Raw genomic sequence first — 18,441 nt, 5'->3', positions numbered from 1 at the left:
AATGTATTAGGGTCCCAGATTTCCTACATCCCTTCCAATATTGGTCAGTGTCCTTTCTGGTCAAATTGGCCAGTCTGAGAGGTGTGAGGTGGTACCTCAGAGATGTTTTAATTTGCACTTCTCTAATAATTAGTGATTTAGAGCAGTTCTTCATATGGCTGTGGGTTGCTTTGATTTCCTCATCTGTAAATTGCTTTTGCATATCCTTTGACCATTTGTCAATTGGGGAATAGCTTGTCTTTTTTTTTATTTGACTCAGTTCTCTGTATATTTTAGAAATGAATCCTTAATCAGAAATACTACTTGTAAAAATTGCAAGTAAATTCATATGGAGAAATAAAAAAAGTTGAATATCCAGGGATATAATGAAAAAAATACAAAAGAAGGTGATTTAGCCCTACCAGATCTAAAATTATATTATAGAGCATCAGTCATCAAAGCTATCTGGTATTAGCTAAGAAATAGAGTGGTGGATCAGTGGGATAGACTAGGTGCAATAGCAGGAAATCATTATAGTAATCTGCTGTTTGATAAACCTAAAGAGTCCAGCTATTGGGATAAAAACCTTCTCTTCAATAAAAACTTGGGAAAATTGAAGTTAGTATGAAAGAAACTTGGATTAGACCAACACCTCACATTCAATACCAATATCAGATCAAATGGATAAAGGAGCTAGACAAAAAACAATATTATAAGCAAACTAGGAGAACAGAATAGTTTACCTGTCAGATCTATGGAAAGGGAAGCAATTTATGACCAAAGAAGAAATGGAAAACACCATTAAAAATAAACTAGATAATTTTGATTACATCAAATTAAAAATCTTTTTCACAGACAAAACCACTGTAACCAAGATCAAAAGAAATGTAGTAAATTCGGATACAATTTTTGCAACTAGTATTTCTGACAAAGAACTCATCTCTAAAATATACAGAGAACTGAGTCAAATTAAAAAAAAACTTTAACATTTTTGTCTACTCTTTCTTTTCTGGTGTTCTCTTCCTTGACTTCTGTAACACCACTCTCTTGGTTTTCTTTCTCTCCCACTAATCCCTCTTGATTTCTGGCTTCTCATTTCTTTCTGCTCTTTAAATGTGATTATCCTCCAAATTTCTGTCATTGACCTTTTCTTCTATTTCTATACTCTTTTAATCTTATTTACTCCCCTCCCAATCCCATCATTTTGTTGATGAAATTTATGCAGATGACTCTCAAATCTATATTTCCATCCATTGTGACTCATGTTTCTATTTGCCTTTTCTGATTGTTCCAATGCTAGTGTCTCCCTCCCCCTATTAAATGAGCTCATGTGTATGTGAGCACATAGCTTGTTCACCCAGCATAATTGTAATCTCTTTGATTGGGTAAGGTTAAATTTTTGTATTTGTATTCAGTGTTGGACACTGTGTATAGAACATAGATGTTTAATGATAAATTCTTATAGATTGTTTGGATACCTTATTTTAATGTGCCACTGTTCCCTAAAATTCAACATGTTCAAATCTCTGTCCATCTTCATCTCCTTACTTTCCCTCCCTAACTCCCCAGTTTCTCTCTTCTTTCCAATGTGTCTTTGCTTTTTTTTTCCTCAAACTCCTGACCCAGGTCCTTACCTTTCACTCTTTCCTCTCTCCTAAAATCCAGTCAGTTTCTTAAGTCATTGAAATTCCATTTTGATATCTGTATCCTCCCTTGAGCCACTACCTCAATCACCCTAGATCAAAGGTTCACTTCTTACCTATTTGATCTTTTGTAATAGCCTTTTAACTTGTTTCTCCTTTTAGTTCTCACCTTTCTTCAACCTGTCCTTCAAACTGATACTTAGGTTATCTTTCTAAAATGCTACTCTGAGCACTTTACTTCTTTACTCCATTGCTAAGGAATAATATTTCAATTTATATTTTGCCATTCAGGGCTCTTCATTCAGATTATAACCAGCCCTTCTATCTTTATCTGTTTTTCTTTATATACTTAAGTTGCAGTCAAATGACTTTTTAACCTCTTGTTTTTTTCCTCACCTTTCCTCTTCTATACTTTTGATTAGGTGATAGGCCATGCCTGAAAGAGACTCTCTCCAGCTTCCATATCTATGTGTTAAAAATACCCATCTCTTTTCTGTCCCAACTTACATTTTATCTCCTTCTTAAAGTAGGTCCTTTATAAGGATCACAGCTTTAGCCTTTGAAAAGACCTCAGAGACTATCTTAGTCCAACTCCCTTATTTGATAGATAAGGAAACTGGGATCAGGAAAGTTAAATGACTTGGCTAAGATCACAAGGGTCATTCTGATCTAGGATTTTAATATAGCCTTGATTCCAGAGACAGTGCTGTTTCCACTGTCTCATGATTCTTGAACCTTGTAGACAAAAAAATTCTTCAAGTTTCTGATGATACATTCTCTCATCTTTTTATTTGCATTTAGTTAAATGTTCTTGTATCATAGTTATTTGTGTTTATATATTTTCCTTTTTGAGAGCCTGCATATTGTTGTGGAAGTCCCTACGTTCAAGTACCACTAGCTCTGACATTATTTTTTACTGTGACCCTGGGCATGTAATTTAATCTTTCTATTCCATAGGCGAATTGCTGCAACTATCAAGTTGAAGGGTAGGATAGTTGCAGATGTTCATTGGAAGAGGAAATTTTCTTACCTGTACCAACAAAGTTAAGACAAAAATAATTTATTTCTTATTATTTTGAAAATTCTATTTGATATTTAAAACTTTGTTTTATATATATATATCTTCATTTATTTAAGACAGTGGGGTTAAGTGACTTGCCTAAGGTCACACAGCTAGGCAATTAAGTGTCTGTGATCAGATTTGAACTCAAGTCCTCCTGACTCCAAGGCCAGTGCTCTATCTACTGTGCCACCTATCTGCTCCCATATTTATCTTTATATCCTCCTCAGTACTTAGCATATTGCTTTGCAAAAACTAGAATTTTAAAAAGTGTTGGAATTTAATTGGTCTTAAATGCAAAGTTAAGCTAATATATAATGAGGAATTAAAAAATCTACAAGAATGTTTTGCTTATTCTAAATACATTTCTATTTCAAGTATATTTTTCTATTCAGTAGGACTGTATTGAAGCACTTGAAATTCTGCTTTGCATACTTAATAAAAACTTATCAGCACTTCACTTTCTATGAATTTCCATAATAGGAGAGAAGAGGACAAATGTAAAAATAAATTTAGAAACAGACAAAAGGTATTTTTAGTACATGATTCATCTATGAAATTTTCATTTGTCAGAGGTTAGGAAATGAACTGGTATTCAGTTTTGAAGAGATATTTTTGCAGTTGTCTTTAACTATTTTCATAGTTGTGTTACAGACTTGAGGCCTAAGTCTTACTTGACAACATTTCCTGATCCTTTTCTCCTTAACCCTAAATTGCCTCATATTTACTTTGTGTATATTTTGTATTTACTTGTATATAAATATTTTGTTTCCTTTCATAGAATGTAAGCTTTTTGAGTGAAGGGACTGGTTTCCTTCGTCTTTGTATTCCCAATACTCTCCATTGTGAAAGCAACTGAATTTTATCCTTTAGTGTTAATTGTATTGAATTTCAAACATTGTCACCTTTTCTGTTACCTTGATCCTATATATAATTTACATGGTATATTCTAGAAATTCATAATTTGATATTTTAAAAATCTTAACACAGGTTGAATTGTCCTGAGTCCACAAAAATCTCCTTAACAAAATCAATAACCTCCAACCTAAATTTCTTATTTTATTCAGTGGTTTATTATAAAAATTTATAAGAATATGGATGCTTCTTTGGAGTTCATTATTTTCTTGTGACTTAAAATTTTTATCTTAAATGCTAAATAACAGCATTTCCATATACTTAGTAAAACACAAAGATTTATATAAAACTAAATCTTATTTCATTTATTTAAATAACAGCATAAAATTCTACACATTATTTTCAAAATTGTCCTTATCTTGCTTCTTTGTGAACTTCTTTTCCTCCATTTAAAAAAATGTTATAGTGACTCTCTTTTGGGGACATATTATTGATAACCCTTTTTCTTCTAATTAAAAATTGAAAATGGGGGAAATCCTTTTTAACAAATAAAACACAAACCAAAAAATTCATGCAAAACAAATTTGACTACATATAATAATATATCTCTGCATGTCCCTGTTGGAAGGTAGATAATAAGTTTTATCATCAGATTCCTTGGAGGCATATTTTTGATCATTAAATTGATCAGTATTTTTAAGTCTTTCAAAATTGTTTTTCTTTGAGTGTTGCTAGGGGCAGCTAGGTGTGGACTAGATAGTGCTGTGCCTGGAGTCTCTGAAATTTCTTTTTTTATTTCTTATGGTTTAATAATATTTCATTATATTCATACACCACAATATGTTTGGTGATTTCCACAGTTGTCTGAGAGACAAACTAAGGCATCCCCTCCCATTTTAATCCCCATTTCAAGATTTTCACATTTGTTTGGCATGGGACTATTATGATAGTATTGTATGTTTTCTTAATCCAACTCCTACCCCCCCCCACTTGTTTGTTGAATTTGGTTTATTCATGAAAATGATTGTTTGTGTGTGTGTGTGTGTGTGTGTGTGTGTGTGTGTGTGTGTGTGTGTGTTCAACCTCATTTGTCCATTTCAGATTGAGTGAAGTTCATTTCATGTCCACCTGCAACCCCCAACCCCTTTTCTTCATATTATTTTCTAAAACTCAATTTATGAAAAATAGCAAGTTCATTGGAGTTAATTGTAATAATATAGAAACTTTACCAGTGGTAATATGTCAAAATAAGGAAATTTGTTCTTAATTTTATTTCATTAAAAAAAAGCCCATGTGGAAATCTAGTAGTTTGGTAAATGTGAATGAATCACTCCGAGCTGGGCCCCAAGATAACTAACAGTGGACAAAAGAATAAATGATAGAATGGCAGGCAGTAAGCATTAAAATATCTAGGTTCTATGCTAAGCTCTGGAGACTGTTTGGAAGAAGATTTTTCATTTCAATAGTTTGTAAGATGTCATGGAAGTTTAAATTATAAAACATTAAAAAACTTTTTTAAAGGATAATATTGAGAGTCAAATATAGCTACTAAGATAACACATGGTCTCTAGAGATAAATCCAATATTTAAAAACTGTCTCTATTGTCTTTTTTTAAAGAAAAATTTGTACTTAATTAACTATGGATAATGAATAGTAGTTCTATTAATTTTGAATTGGTTTATTGAACTTACAAATGTCACTAAATATTGTTTCTTTTTACTTCAAATACAATTTACTTCAAATACAATATTTGAGCCAGGAAAACAACACCTAGCATTTTTTCTAATGGTATATGTATTTGGGGTGCTGGTGAAATGGTGCCTCAAGTCTTGAAAGGAATACCCCCCTTTTTTTCAAAATAATAAATGGTACAGTCAAAGCCCTCAAATAATTCACTTCATTAATTTACAAAAATGTTGAGAATACTGAATGTAGATTTAAAAAATTTGTTTTGTCACTTACTTTTTTAACATTCCCCATCTGCAAAGTGCACTTAGCTATGTTTAGTTCTTTTCTGAAACAATAAATTTAGAAACTATGGTGGGCAAATTTGAGAGCAGGTAAATTGCATTGTACCATATTTATGTGCTGCTTCTAATACATTTGAAGGCATTCCTTTTCACTGGCTGTCCTGCCCGTCTCGACTCAGCTTCTCTTTTTATCTCTTAGAATTTCAGGCTAAGTTCAAATGCTATTTCTTTCCTATGCAAGGTCTTTCTTGATTCTTCAGGTACTAGTGTCCTCAACCAAAATTACTTTGTATTTGCTTATAATATATAACAGTCTTTGATAGTATGAATTGATAATATGAATTTCTTATACTAAAATCTTTTTTTTCTCTTGACCCCTCATTTGTGGGTGGTGGCTTTAGGTTCTTTTTTATTTTATTTTATTTTATTTTTAGTTTTTGCTAGGCAAAGGGGTTAAGTGGCTTGCCCAAGGCCACACAGCTAGGTAATTATTAAGTGTCTGAGGCTGGATTTGAACTCAGGTCCTCCTGACTTCAGGGCCAGTGCTCTATCCACTGCACCACCTAGCTGCCCCGGGTTTAGCTTCTTAAAAACTTTGTCAGCAAAGTTATCCTATCCAGTGTAAAGGCTTTGAGTAAAATCCTAGTATTTTAGTCATTTTGCAACTATTCCAGGTTGCAATTTATGTTTAACATTATGGATTTAGTTTGCAATTTTTCCTGTACCACATCTTCAAGACAATCAAGTAATCTTTATATACATTTATAACCTCACCTGTGCCATTCCATTTTAGTTAGGCGTTCCTTTTGGCCCCAATTTAATTGTCTTGGTATTATATTACCATTTACTCTATGCCAGGTATGGTCCTGGGTATTTTGAGTATTACAAAAATTCATTAGATCAACAATGTCAGTAAGATTTGTGGAGCTAAAAATATGACATATATATGCCAACAAATGTATAGAGTAGAATAAGTGTAAGATACAATATCCTATTAGAATTCAAAAGAATGATCAGTAGGGGGCATCAGTGGAAATGAGGGAGAGGACATTTGAGCTGGGACATGAAGGATGAAGGTACCATTTCAGTAGGTGGAGATGGTTTAGGCACAGGAAATGTCTAAGCCAAAATATGGAGGAAATTGAAGAGTGTGTTCATGAAAATTCTTCAGTTAGGTTAATATTTAGTATATAATCAAATGGAGTATAATATAAGAAGGCTAATCAAAGTGAAGTAAGTGAGATTATGGGAATCCACTGAAAATTTTAAAGTGAAAGGATAATGTGATTGGACTTTTGATTTACGAAGCTTAACTCTAGGAGATTTTAACGTTAAATGCATGACCTGTATGAATAGTTTTGAGACTCAACTTCCTCATCTGTAAGATGAGGATTCCATCTCAGAGTATTTGTGTAAACCAAATAGGATCATATATGAAAGTACTATGTAATGATGTACTGCACAAATGTAAGTTGTTATTATATTCCTTCGTGGCCACAGCTTGGTAGCTAACTAGATTCTTGAACTCTACTGAAACATCCAAAGTCAATTTTGAGCTTGATTTTGTTTCCCCTTTAATTTGTTATCTGCTTGTCAGGGCATCATTCTATAATATGCTTCTATATATAGTATGCCTTCTACAATAGTTTTCTTGTATCAAACTTGTTACTATTTATCATTTACTTGAAAAAAATTGTTACCCTTATTTTGCCATAACAGCTTTTTTCTGTGATTATCCAAACAAGCCCACTTAAAAGTACATTCCAAGAAAAATAAATTGATGCTTATTAACAGAATGGAAGGATGCTTCCTTTAACTTTGACAGCATCATTTCTGCTGTTTATTACCTTAATTTTATTGCTTTGGTATGTTGTCTCTGCTATGTTCAGTCTGCCATTTCATATACCATGTTTTCTTCAGTCCTTTTCATTTCTTATCATGTAGTAACAATCCATTACATTCATATACCATAATTTGTTCAGATAGTCCCTAGTTATTAGGCATGCTTTTTCTTATCACAAAAGTGTTGTTAAGACAAGGCCATATTAAAATATGGTCTATCAGTCAAAGAGTCTAAATGGTATTGAAACTTAACTTGTATAGTTTCTAAACTGTTTTCCAGAATGAACTAATTTGTGGCTTCATTAACTGTTAGTGTCTTCTTCTGGTGTTCTCATTTAACATCTTTGCTAACTTAAAACTGTATTTCAAGGGTCTGATTTAATGGATGAATCTCTCAGTAGGTGCTGGGCAGTCAAGTGCTGGGAAAAGCAAAAATTGGTTACTAGAGCTTACAGTATAACTGGGAGACAGAACATGTGAGTGAAAGATGAATACAAAATAGATTGAGGTTTTGGTGGGAAGGTTCTAGTAATTGCAGGGGTCAGGAAAGCCTCAGGTTGAAGGTGTCAGTCTGAGCTGGGCCATGAAGGAAAATGGGAATTCTGGGAGATAGATGAAGAAGGAAGGTAATTCTAGGTACTAGCTTCACAGAAATATTGAAGCATACATAATACTGTGTATGAGGAACAACAAGGAGACCAGTTTGGCAGAATTGCTGTGTGTGTGTGTGTGTGTGTGTGTGTGTGTGTGTGTGTTTAAAATGCAATAATATAAAAAAGGTTGAAAAGGTAAAATGTGGCTCTTTCGCGTGGGAAGAGAACCGGCGGCGGCTGGGAGGCGCGAGTGCGGGGCCGGGCCGGGCCGGGCCGGGCCGCGGTGGCCATGGGGCTCCTGGAGCGCTGCAGGGAGGAGTTCGGCACCGCCGACCTGTAGGAAGTGAGATCCGGCGCGACTACCGCAAGGCCTCCCTGAGGCTGCACCCGGACAGCGCGGCCGGGGAAGGCCGGGAGGAGGCCACCCGCCGCTTCCAGATCCTGGGCAAGGTCTACGCGATCCTGAGCGACCCCGAGGCAGGGAGCGGTGGATGAGGAGTCCGAGGCGCTGAGCCAGGAGTGCGACTGGGCGGCCTACTGGCGGCTACTCTTCAGAGAGATAACTTTTGAGGACATTTAAGACCTTTGAAGAGAAGTACATTGGTTCAGAAGAAGAGCTGGCTGATATTAAACAAGCCTATGTGGACTTCAAGGGCAATACGGATCAAATCATGCAGTCAGTATTATGTGCAGAATACACCGAGGAACCCAGAATACGGAACATAATACAACAGGCCATCGATTCTGGAGAAGTTCCACCCTTTAAAGCTTTCCTCAAAAAGTCGAAGCAGAAAATGAATGCAAGGAAAAGGAGGGCTCAAGAAGAAGCCAAAGAAGCAGAAAAGACCAGAAAGGAGCTGGGCCTAGGGGGTGAACCAGGTGATCTAAAAGCACTTATCCAGAGCAGACAAAAGGATCAAGTAAAAGAAATGGAGAGTTTTCTGGCCCAAATGGAAGCAAAGTATTGCAACTCTTCCAAAAAAGGGAAAAAACCAACTGACAAGAAAGGAAAAAAATAATGAAAGCAATGCTTTTGTTTCTTCAGTGGGCCTTCTATTTAATTGGTACTTCCTCACCTACCGAATAAAATGAGAAAATCTTTCTTATTATCCTTCTGGCCTAGCTTACCTAGACCTAGACTACTTGTGAGTAATTTATTCAGCAGTTGCCCCAGTTCATTGTCATGTTATATGGATCTTCTCAAAAGTGTTTACTGGCAGGTACCTAGTGTTTGTATGAAATTTTCCTCCTGGGAGAATTTAGTTTTCAGAGGATATATGTTGCCATGCATCTTACACAGAAGGAATTCTAGACTAATTCTATCAAGACAAGATAGAGACTTCTTTCAGTTCACTTGACAGGTAATAATGTTATTGGTGAGGAAATCAAATTCTTAAAGCAGGGTGGCTAGGTGGCGCAGTGGATAACGCACAGGCCCTGGAGTCAGGAGTACCTGGGTTCAAATCCGGTCTCAGACACTTAATAATTACCTAGCTGTGTGGCCTTGGGCAAGCCACTTAACCCCATTTGCCTTGCAAAAACAAAAAAAAATTCTTAAAGCAACTAGTGAACAGCTTTGTTCTAAATTGTTTCCTTGCCAAATTTGTTTTCATTTATTTGTAGCGAGCAAAATTTGTTTTGTATTTTGCTGACAAATATTTCAAGGATTTTGTAAAAAAAATTGCTTAGTAAACTAATAAAATATTTCACTGCTTAAAAAAAGAAAATGTAAATGTGGTGAAGTTTTGAAAGGATAAAATTGTGTAGATGACTGACATGGTTCATATGCTTATAGGTACATTTCAGGAATGTTATTTTGGCAACTTTGAAGGATAGATTGGGGAGGGGAGAGATTTGAGACTGAGATACCAATTAGGAAGTTATTGTACTGATCAGGATAGAGAACTTTAGAATTGAGTAGTTGAGGATGATTCTGAAAGTACGTACTAAATTCTTAGGCAAAGTTCTTTTGTAGAGGCTCATGAGCTAGCTATGTAACATTAAAAGCATGCTTTCATGACTTCCCAGGAGGGAAGGTATGAATTTGACTTATCAGTGAAGTTAGAGATTGGGGAGAGGGAGGTAGAAAAGATATGCTTGCTTCCTTGGGGACTTGTTTGGGGGCATATTTTGGGCCCTTCACATTTGCAGGGAGTTACTAATAAGATTCTCTATTTGAGAAGTGATTTTATTGGATATCCTCTTTTTTTTTAATTTCTTTTAAAAATGAGTAATTTATCTTTTTTCTTTTTAAATTGTAAGTGAAAATAAGTTTTCTAGTGTGCTTCCCTAGAAGTCATTTTTTAGATAACTTCTGATTGTTTATGTACTGATATATATATTGTTCACTTTACCTAATACAAATATTATACTTAGTACAAGAAGTATGGTTGTATGGATTTTGTATTTTTTTTAAAAAAGACCACTAGTTTCTAGAAGTTTGCGCAGAGGAGATAACTCAACGGTATAGACTGCTTGTCTTACTTGTACAACGAATCCAGATTGTCTTATGGATACTAAATTAATAGGATAAGGTTTGCCTAAATAAACCTAACTTTTAACCTAATAATAATAATAGTCTAATAATAGCCTATTAATAATAATAAACCTAAATAAATCTAACTTTTTAGGTAACTTCATTGTTTTGAGATCTCTGTAAGAGAGCTTTCTTTTTGGAACAGGAAAATTTATTTATTTCTTAAACCTAGCCTTTTGTGTGTGAGTCCTAATAGAGGTGACCTTTTGTAGGAAAGGGAGGGGGAAAATATTCTAATAGCCTCTCTACTTAATAAGTACTACTTTTATAATACCAGACTGACTCTAGAGTAAAGGGACCTTTTGGTAGGAGGAAAGAGCAAAAGTCATTTCTGTTTTATTATTTTTATTATAATAGTTGTATTGCTTAATACTTTACATTTGCTTTTGATGCTAAAAATCTGGGAATCACAGCTTTAAATATAATAATATTGTACTGTGAAGCTTAGAATTAAGAGAGAATCTTTTTCACTTCTATATTCATTGTTTCCCCTCAAGTCTCTTCAACTCTGGAGCTGGACCAGGTATTTTTCTAAATAAGAGATAAGCTGGTGGTTGAGTTGATAGAGTTCTAGGCTTATACTCATTTCAGATCTTGCTTCAAACACATTAGGTGTGTGACTCTGTACGAATCATTTAACTTCTCTTAACTTGTTTTGTCATCTGAAGAAAGCAGAATAACCAGTTAGTTCTTTTTATACTGCTTGCTGTTTGGCTCCCAGGATCAAATCATTATATTGGTGACTAGCAATTTTGTTTAGCTTAGGAGAGATTAATAGGATGAAACAAGGGAAAATAATGATGGAAAAATTCCCAGTATAATAATATGCATGTAAATATCTACTGCTCATTGGGTCCACTGGAAAGGAGAGCTGTACAGCTAGGAAAAGAAGAGTAGTTGTTGAAATATGGGAAAGGTGATGAGTTGCAGCCATCACCAAACAACTGTGTACATACCCAACAACTTCTGAGGTGTGAGTTGAATGACTTACCCATGGTCACAGAGCTATAATAAGAACTGGAGGTAGAATTTGAACTCAGTTCTGACTTTATCCACTGCACTCCTTTAGTAAGAAAGAGGGGTGTCATATTGTAGCATAATGATGGATTCTTGGGTGAATGGCATAGACAGAGTACTGTGCATTAATAGAGAATACTACAGGTTCATATTGTTTGGAAAAACTTCATGAAAGAAGAGAAACTTATTAGTTATCTTTTAAATCTGGGCAGAAAGTGTTCTAGGTAGAAATAATATGAGCAAATAAAAGAAGATGAGAAACTATAAGGTGGGGAATGGTGAATTAGAGTTTGAAGTGAAGTAAAGGATTAGTGGTACAAAAGGCAGGAAAAGAGAGTGAGATAAGATTTTAGAAGATTTTGAATGGCTATCACCACAGTCTAGAACAACCCAAGAAGCCAAAAAAGGTAAAAATCTGAAGAACTAGGAACAGAGAAAGGAATTCTTATCTCCTAAAGCATTCTCTTAGTACTTCCTCAAAGGGGCAGCTAGGTGGTGCAGTGGATAGAACACTGGCCCTAGAGTCAAGAGGACCTGAGTTCAAATTTTACACTTAATAATTGCCTAGCTGTGTGACCTTGGGCAAGTCACTTAACCCCATTGCCTTAAATAAATAAAATTTAAAAACCACTTCCTCCACAATCCATGCCTTACCTTCTCTCAGTGCTTCAGAAATCCAAAAAGTAGAAGTTTTTTGGCAACAAGAAGGCTATACCTTGTGCTACAACAAAACAGTTAGAGATCTGAGGATCTGGATATTCAGCTGGAGTCGGTTCTGTTCCCATGAAATCACTGGTAGCAGAGAACAAGGGTGGTAAATATTAAATTGCCCTGTGTAGGATGGGGCTGAGAGGGATTTGAGGTCCAGCCCTCTGAGAAACCATTTTCCCTGACACCAGGGATTTGATATTGTACTAAGTATAATATTCATATTAGGTAAAGTGAACTCTCTCTCTCTCTCTCTCCCTCTCTCTCTCTCTCTCTCTCTCTCTCTCTCTCTCTCTCTCTCTCTCTAATATATATATATATATATATATATATATATATATATATATCAGTACATAGACAATCAGAAGTTATCTAAAAATGACTTTTAGGGAAGCACACTAGAAAACTGATTTTCACTTACAATTTAAAAAGAACAAAGATAAATTACTCATTTTTAAGAGAAATTAAAAAAAGGATATCCAATTCTTAGGGGATTGGGGAAATGGGGCTAATTACTTCATTTTTAGTCATTATATATGTTGGGTGTTTTTGGCTCTTCAATCTGCACCTGTTCATATTTTCTTATAATATAGTAATGCTTCTGTTTAACTATTTACCTATTTAAATTATTCTTTATTTCTTTAAGGAACACTATGTAAATGAGCAAACTTTTTCCAGCCCTTCATTTTTGTTTTGTGTATTATTTTTTTTTAAAAAGATGATGACAAAAATCAAAAGACAGTGTTACAAAATTAAGTGTGGCTTGAAAAAGGATATGAGAAGACACTCCTACTCCATCATTTGCAGAGGTGAAACATCTATACATGAGACATTTTCTTTAAAAATAAATTTTAATTAAAATTTTTTGGTTTTTAATCACCATAATTATTCCAAGTACCACTCTCCCTCCTAGAAAATAATCCCATATGATAGTGTTTTTTTAGAGAGTGGAAAAAATAAATCACAAATGCTCACTACATTGAAAAAGTCCCAAAACATGTGCAATGTGTAACAGCTGTGGATCTCTAAAATCCACCAAAGGATAGGTTGGAAGATACTCTTCATTTTGTTAACTTTCTTTTAATTACTTTGTGGTAATTATTATGGACCTCATTTTCTTGCATTTTCTCTCAGTTCATGTAAATTATTATTTTTTAAAAATTATATTTTTCCAACAGTAGTTTTCAGCAATCGTTTTTTTGCAAGGTAATTTTGAATTTTCCTCCCTCCTTCCCTCCTCTCTCTCCCCCAGACAGAAAGTAATTTAATATAAGCTATATATGTATAATCATGCTAAACCAATATCCATATTAATCAGGTTAGGAAGGAAGAATCAGTTCAAAATGGAAAAAAATTATAGAGAAAAAATAATACATAAGAGAATTTTAAAAAATTGAATCTAGTAAGTTTTTGTATGCATTTAAACCACAGTTCTGGATACGGATGTTATTTTCCATCACAAGTCTTTTGGAATTGTCTTTGATTATTGTAATGCTGAATTGAACAAGTCCATTATAGTTGAATATCCCAATGTGCTGTTATTGTGCACAATGTTCTTCTGTTTCAGCTCACTTCACTCTGTATCAGTTTATGCAGGTCTTTACAGTTTATTCCAAAGTCCTGATCCTCATGATTTCTTATAGAATAATAAGCATTCCATCGTATTCATATACTACAATTTATTCAACCATACCCCAACTGATGGGCGTCCTCTCAATTTCCAATTCATTGCCACTATGAAAAGAAATGCTATAAGTATTTTTGTTCATCTGGGTTACATACATCATTTCTTAAAGCAGAATATTATTCCTTTATATTCATGTACCATAATTTGTTTAGAAATTCTCCATTTGATGGGCATTTACCTTATTTCCAGTTTTTAGCTATCACAGAAATTGCTGCTACTATTATTTTGGATTATAGTAATTTTTTTCTTAACAGTGTCTTCCTCAGGATGTAAATGTCTCTAGTTAAAAGGGTTTGGACATTTTAGTTACTTGATTTGTATAATTCCAGATTACTTTACAAAATGATTGTATCATTTTACAACACCAATGTATTAGTACATTGTATATATTTTCATAATTTTTAGTGTGTTGATCAGCTATGTTGATTTGATTCTTCTGTTTTTAAAAAACCACTATTACCTAGTATCCTATTCTCATTCCTTATGTGATGGGAGAGGAAGGAAAAGGAAGGAGGGAACTATAGTGATGTAAAAAATAAAGTAAAAGACATCAATAAAAAAATTAGTTGAACCAATAATTGTAGTTGTGTGTATTGAGTGAGTTGGAGGCTTTAGGAAAAGGGAGAAACTGAAGCATTGGAGAACTAGATAGAGGGTAGTTTCTACCTTCAAGACAAAATTTCCCACCCATTTGGAAAGCTTTTTTTCTGAAAAGGGGTAGTAGGAGTAGGAAGGTATAGATACAGAAATATATCTAATGAAAAATAAATTGAATTAGGTGACTGATTCTGGAGATTAGAAAGAAAAAAAACAAAGATGATCTTCAGGTTTCAATGATAACATAATAAAATTTACCATAACACTTTAAATGTGAAAAATAGGACATTAGAGCCAATATTTTGTGATAAATTGAGCAAAATAGAGTTTAAAATATGGTTTCCTTGAACAAATTTTGTGAAGATTATATTTTCATTTTTTATTCTGTAATTTTTCTGGGCATGAGAAATAGACCTTTCCCCATTCACTAGTCTGGGGCCTTCATAGGCAACATTTCAGGTTATTGGTGAGGCAGAAAGCATATTTTTATTGGCAGATAATTGGATTTGTTTCTTCATATGTTGATATTTAAGATTTCAGAGTACTTTGTTGCCCATCTGAAGCTTAGGTTTGTTGCTTTGATGATAGAACCTTCTGCATTGATGAGATTTTAGTTAATGCCCCCTTTCAAGAAATAGAAACTTTTTAAAAAAAATAGAAACTCACATTCCTCCAGGGCAGAGCTTTATGAAAAATTTGGATTGGAAGAACACATTTTTAAATCTGAGAAGTGAGATTTCATTTGAATTATGTCAGTTTAATTGTTTAGTAGTAAGATCATCTGGGATGAAGCTGCTTTTTTGATAACTATAGTGTAAATGCTTTTAAATTTTGATATTGAGTCATTTTTAGAAACCCAAATGAAACATATGCAGTAAATGTAGAAAACTATGATAAAAAAAGTTGCTTTCAGATTAAGACCCATACTTTTGAGTTGATACAGACAATATGCACATTTCTTCTGGTTCAGCAGAAAGAACCAATGCTCTTTGAGGAATTAAGTTAACTGGGTTCAAATCCCTGTTTTCCCACTTACTGTAGTATTAGGTTGTAGATACTAGCCTTGAGAAAATAATTTTTTAAGGTTTCTGGGCCTCTGTTTTCTTAGTTGTAAAAGGAGGAATTAGACTAGAATGTTAATCATGGTTTTTGCAATAATCCTATCTATTGATTGATGATGTCTATTGTTATGGTATTTAAGCATCTTGATGGGCATACTGTTTTAATATCCTAATTCCTAGATAGGGAAAGCTTGTAGAAGTTAAAGGTTGGTTAATTTCATTGTCAAGGTAGGACCAGACTTCAAATAGAAAAAAATCCTTGTGACTAACAACAAACTTTTTCTATTTTAGACAGTGCCCGATTCAGCATCTGTAGAATAACCAAAGGTTTAGACACTACCTTCAATGTAGGCAAGAAATTTCCTTTCTCAATCTTGAGAATTTTTTCCCTTGTTTTATTTTTTTTAAGGTGTCACTATCAACTTGGAATTGAATTTTGATGGAACTATTTAAAAAAAGGAATGTAAAGTAAGGTTCATGATGGATTGTTATTGTTTTCTACTTAACCCCTTTTGGAGTTTTCTTGTCAAAGTCACTGGAATGATTTGCTATTTCCTTCATCCCATTTTACAGATGAGGAAACTGAGGTAAACAAGGTGAAATGACATAACTAGAAATTGTCTGAGACTGCATTTGAACTGGGTCTTCCTGATTCCAGCCTAGAGCTCTGTCTACTGCACCACCTAATTGCCCTTTCATGGTTATTAAATGATATGGACTCTCTTGAATTTTTTCTTTTTTTTTTTTATACCATTTTAATTTCTGAAATATCTCAAGTGAGCCAAGCCTTAGAACAACAACAAAAATTTTTAAAAAAGGAAAAAAAGACATTTCAACAAAACTAATGGTTATATATTAACCAGTTCTAACTCTCTCTCTCTCTCTCTCTCTCTATATATATATATATATATATATATATAGTCCTCTTCCCCCCTCCCTTAACATTGCAAAGGTCCATTTTTTCATCTCTTCTCTGGTCATTGTAGTTCTTGTGTAAGTTGTTTTGAATTTTCCTTATTCTACCTTATTTCATTTCATAAGAATATTCTTATGCTTCTCTGAATCCTTTATAGTCATCATTTCTAATAGTATTTCATTACTTTCATAGACTACAATTTTCTTTTTCCATTTCACAATTGACATACAGCTACTGTATTTCTGGTTCTTTGCTAGCACAATAAGGCTGATGTAAATATTTGGTGTGACCTTCCCCTCTGTGTTTGATCTCCTTTGGGTTTATATACTCTAGCTTGGTCTCTGGGTCAGAGTATCAACATTTTAGTCACTTTTAAAGTATAATTCTAAATTGTTTTTGAGATTAATTGGACTGATTCATTGTCCAGCTTCAATCTATGTTTTTTTGGGGGAGGGGAATAGCCCCTCAGACCTTTTTTAAAATTGCCTTTAGTACTAGTATAATGCTCTCCTTATTTGTTTCCATGCCTTTTCCCCTCTGCAATCTATCCTCCACATACTATCTGACCTTGTCATTGCCCTGCTTAAGAAGCTTCAGTGATCTTTTGTTGGCTCTAGCTTTAATCTCTGGCATTTTTAAGTCTGTCACATCCTGGCTCCAGCCTACCTTCCACATTATACATTACTCCCTTTCCTGATCTCATATGATTTAGTCAAGCTATTGCCATTCCTTTCATGTGACATTCCATCTGTGTTTTTACATGGACTGTCACCTAAGCTTCAAAAGCCCTATTTCTTTTCACCTCATAAAGTCTGCTTCCTTCAAAGCTCAACTCAAATTCTACTTCATTAGAGTTCTCTTCTAATTACTCATTGGCTAGTAACCTTCTATGTTTGAACTTCCATTATCTTGTATTTATTTTGTATATATGTTGCTTGTATTTATAAGGATACAAGTAGTTTCCTCTATTTAAGGATTGGTTAGTGATATTTTGCACTACTTTTTTGTGTTTTAATCTTGTACTATTTTCAGTATTCATAATTCATTCATAAGAATACTTATTTACATTGAGATATTGGAATTTGGGAAGTTTTCATGCCAAAATTGAAGAAAATGGTTACAAACCCCCAGGAGTTTTGAAATTAAATGTGTAACTATTTGTGTATGCACATATGAATTTCTTTTGGGGTGGAGGAGATTGGATTGTGATTTTATCCTTTCTGAGAATTTTCAGATATAGAATTTCTAATTCATGGTCCGTTTCCAGGGGACATTTAGATTGATGTTTTGTTCTAAAATATGTGTTAGAAATGGGACTTGAACTATGCTCTTCCTCCCTCAAAGGCTGCCTGCATATTTATTAGTAAACCTCCATTCAAAGGTACTGGCTATTTTATATCATACAATGTATAAATACTTCTGAAATATAAAAGATTGTTATAGGGATGGATGGATTTGTACTCTTGTATTTTTAAAGCTCATGTCAGAACCAGCAATACTAGTTTACTCTAATACATGTTTTGGCATTTTTCAAAATAGAGTGATCTTTTTGAATAGATTTGATTGATCCTGGATTTTATTCAGAAATAGTTTTGTGCCTTTAAAAGGTTTTCATCTATATAGTGCTTTCATTGTATTCTATCTCATATCTTTGAGGGGAAAAAAATCACTGAAACTTTATTTGGATGAAAGTTAAAAACATTTGAATTTATAAATCATAGAGCTTTGGCTTCTATGAATCTGAAAGCTTATACTTTCTCAGTTTTTTAATCATATTTCATTAAAAATAGCAAGTGGTTTTATGTATTTCCTTCTTAAAGGTGATTACCTTCTTTTTTCCTTTGGTAAAACTTAAGCTGTTTTCCTTTGGAATTTTCCAAGTGCATATCACTTTCATGTGCTTCATATCAAACTATATATATATATATATATATATATATATATATATATATATATATACATACATACATACATAT

At 33.8% G+C, this 18,441-nt stretch overlaps 1 protein-coding gene and 1 pseudogene across 7 annotated transcripts in view; both read left to right on the top strand.

Annotated features, from left to right (window-relative positions):
* ROCK2 (Rho associated coiled-coil containing protein kinase 2) overlaps positions 1 to 18,441 on the top strand; it is a 147,278-nt gene that overhangs the window by 19,272 nt on the left and 109,565 nt on the right. The window lies entirely within an intron of this gene.
* LOC141502751 (dnaJ homolog subfamily C member 9 pseudogene) lies at positions 8,233 to 18,361 on the top strand (annotated as a pseudogene).

Source organism: Macrotis lagotis, chromosome 1 (assembly GCF_037893015.1).
Source record: "Macrotis lagotis isolate mMagLag1 chromosome 1, bilby.v1.9.chrom.fasta, whole genome shotgun sequence".
NCBI classification, from domain to species: domain Eukaryota; kingdom Metazoa; phylum Chordata; class Mammalia; order Peramelemorphia; family Peramelidae; genus Macrotis; species Macrotis lagotis.
The sequence above is the reverse complement of the archived record's forward strand: the minus strand, read 5'-3'. Positions and strand labels throughout refer to the sequence as shown.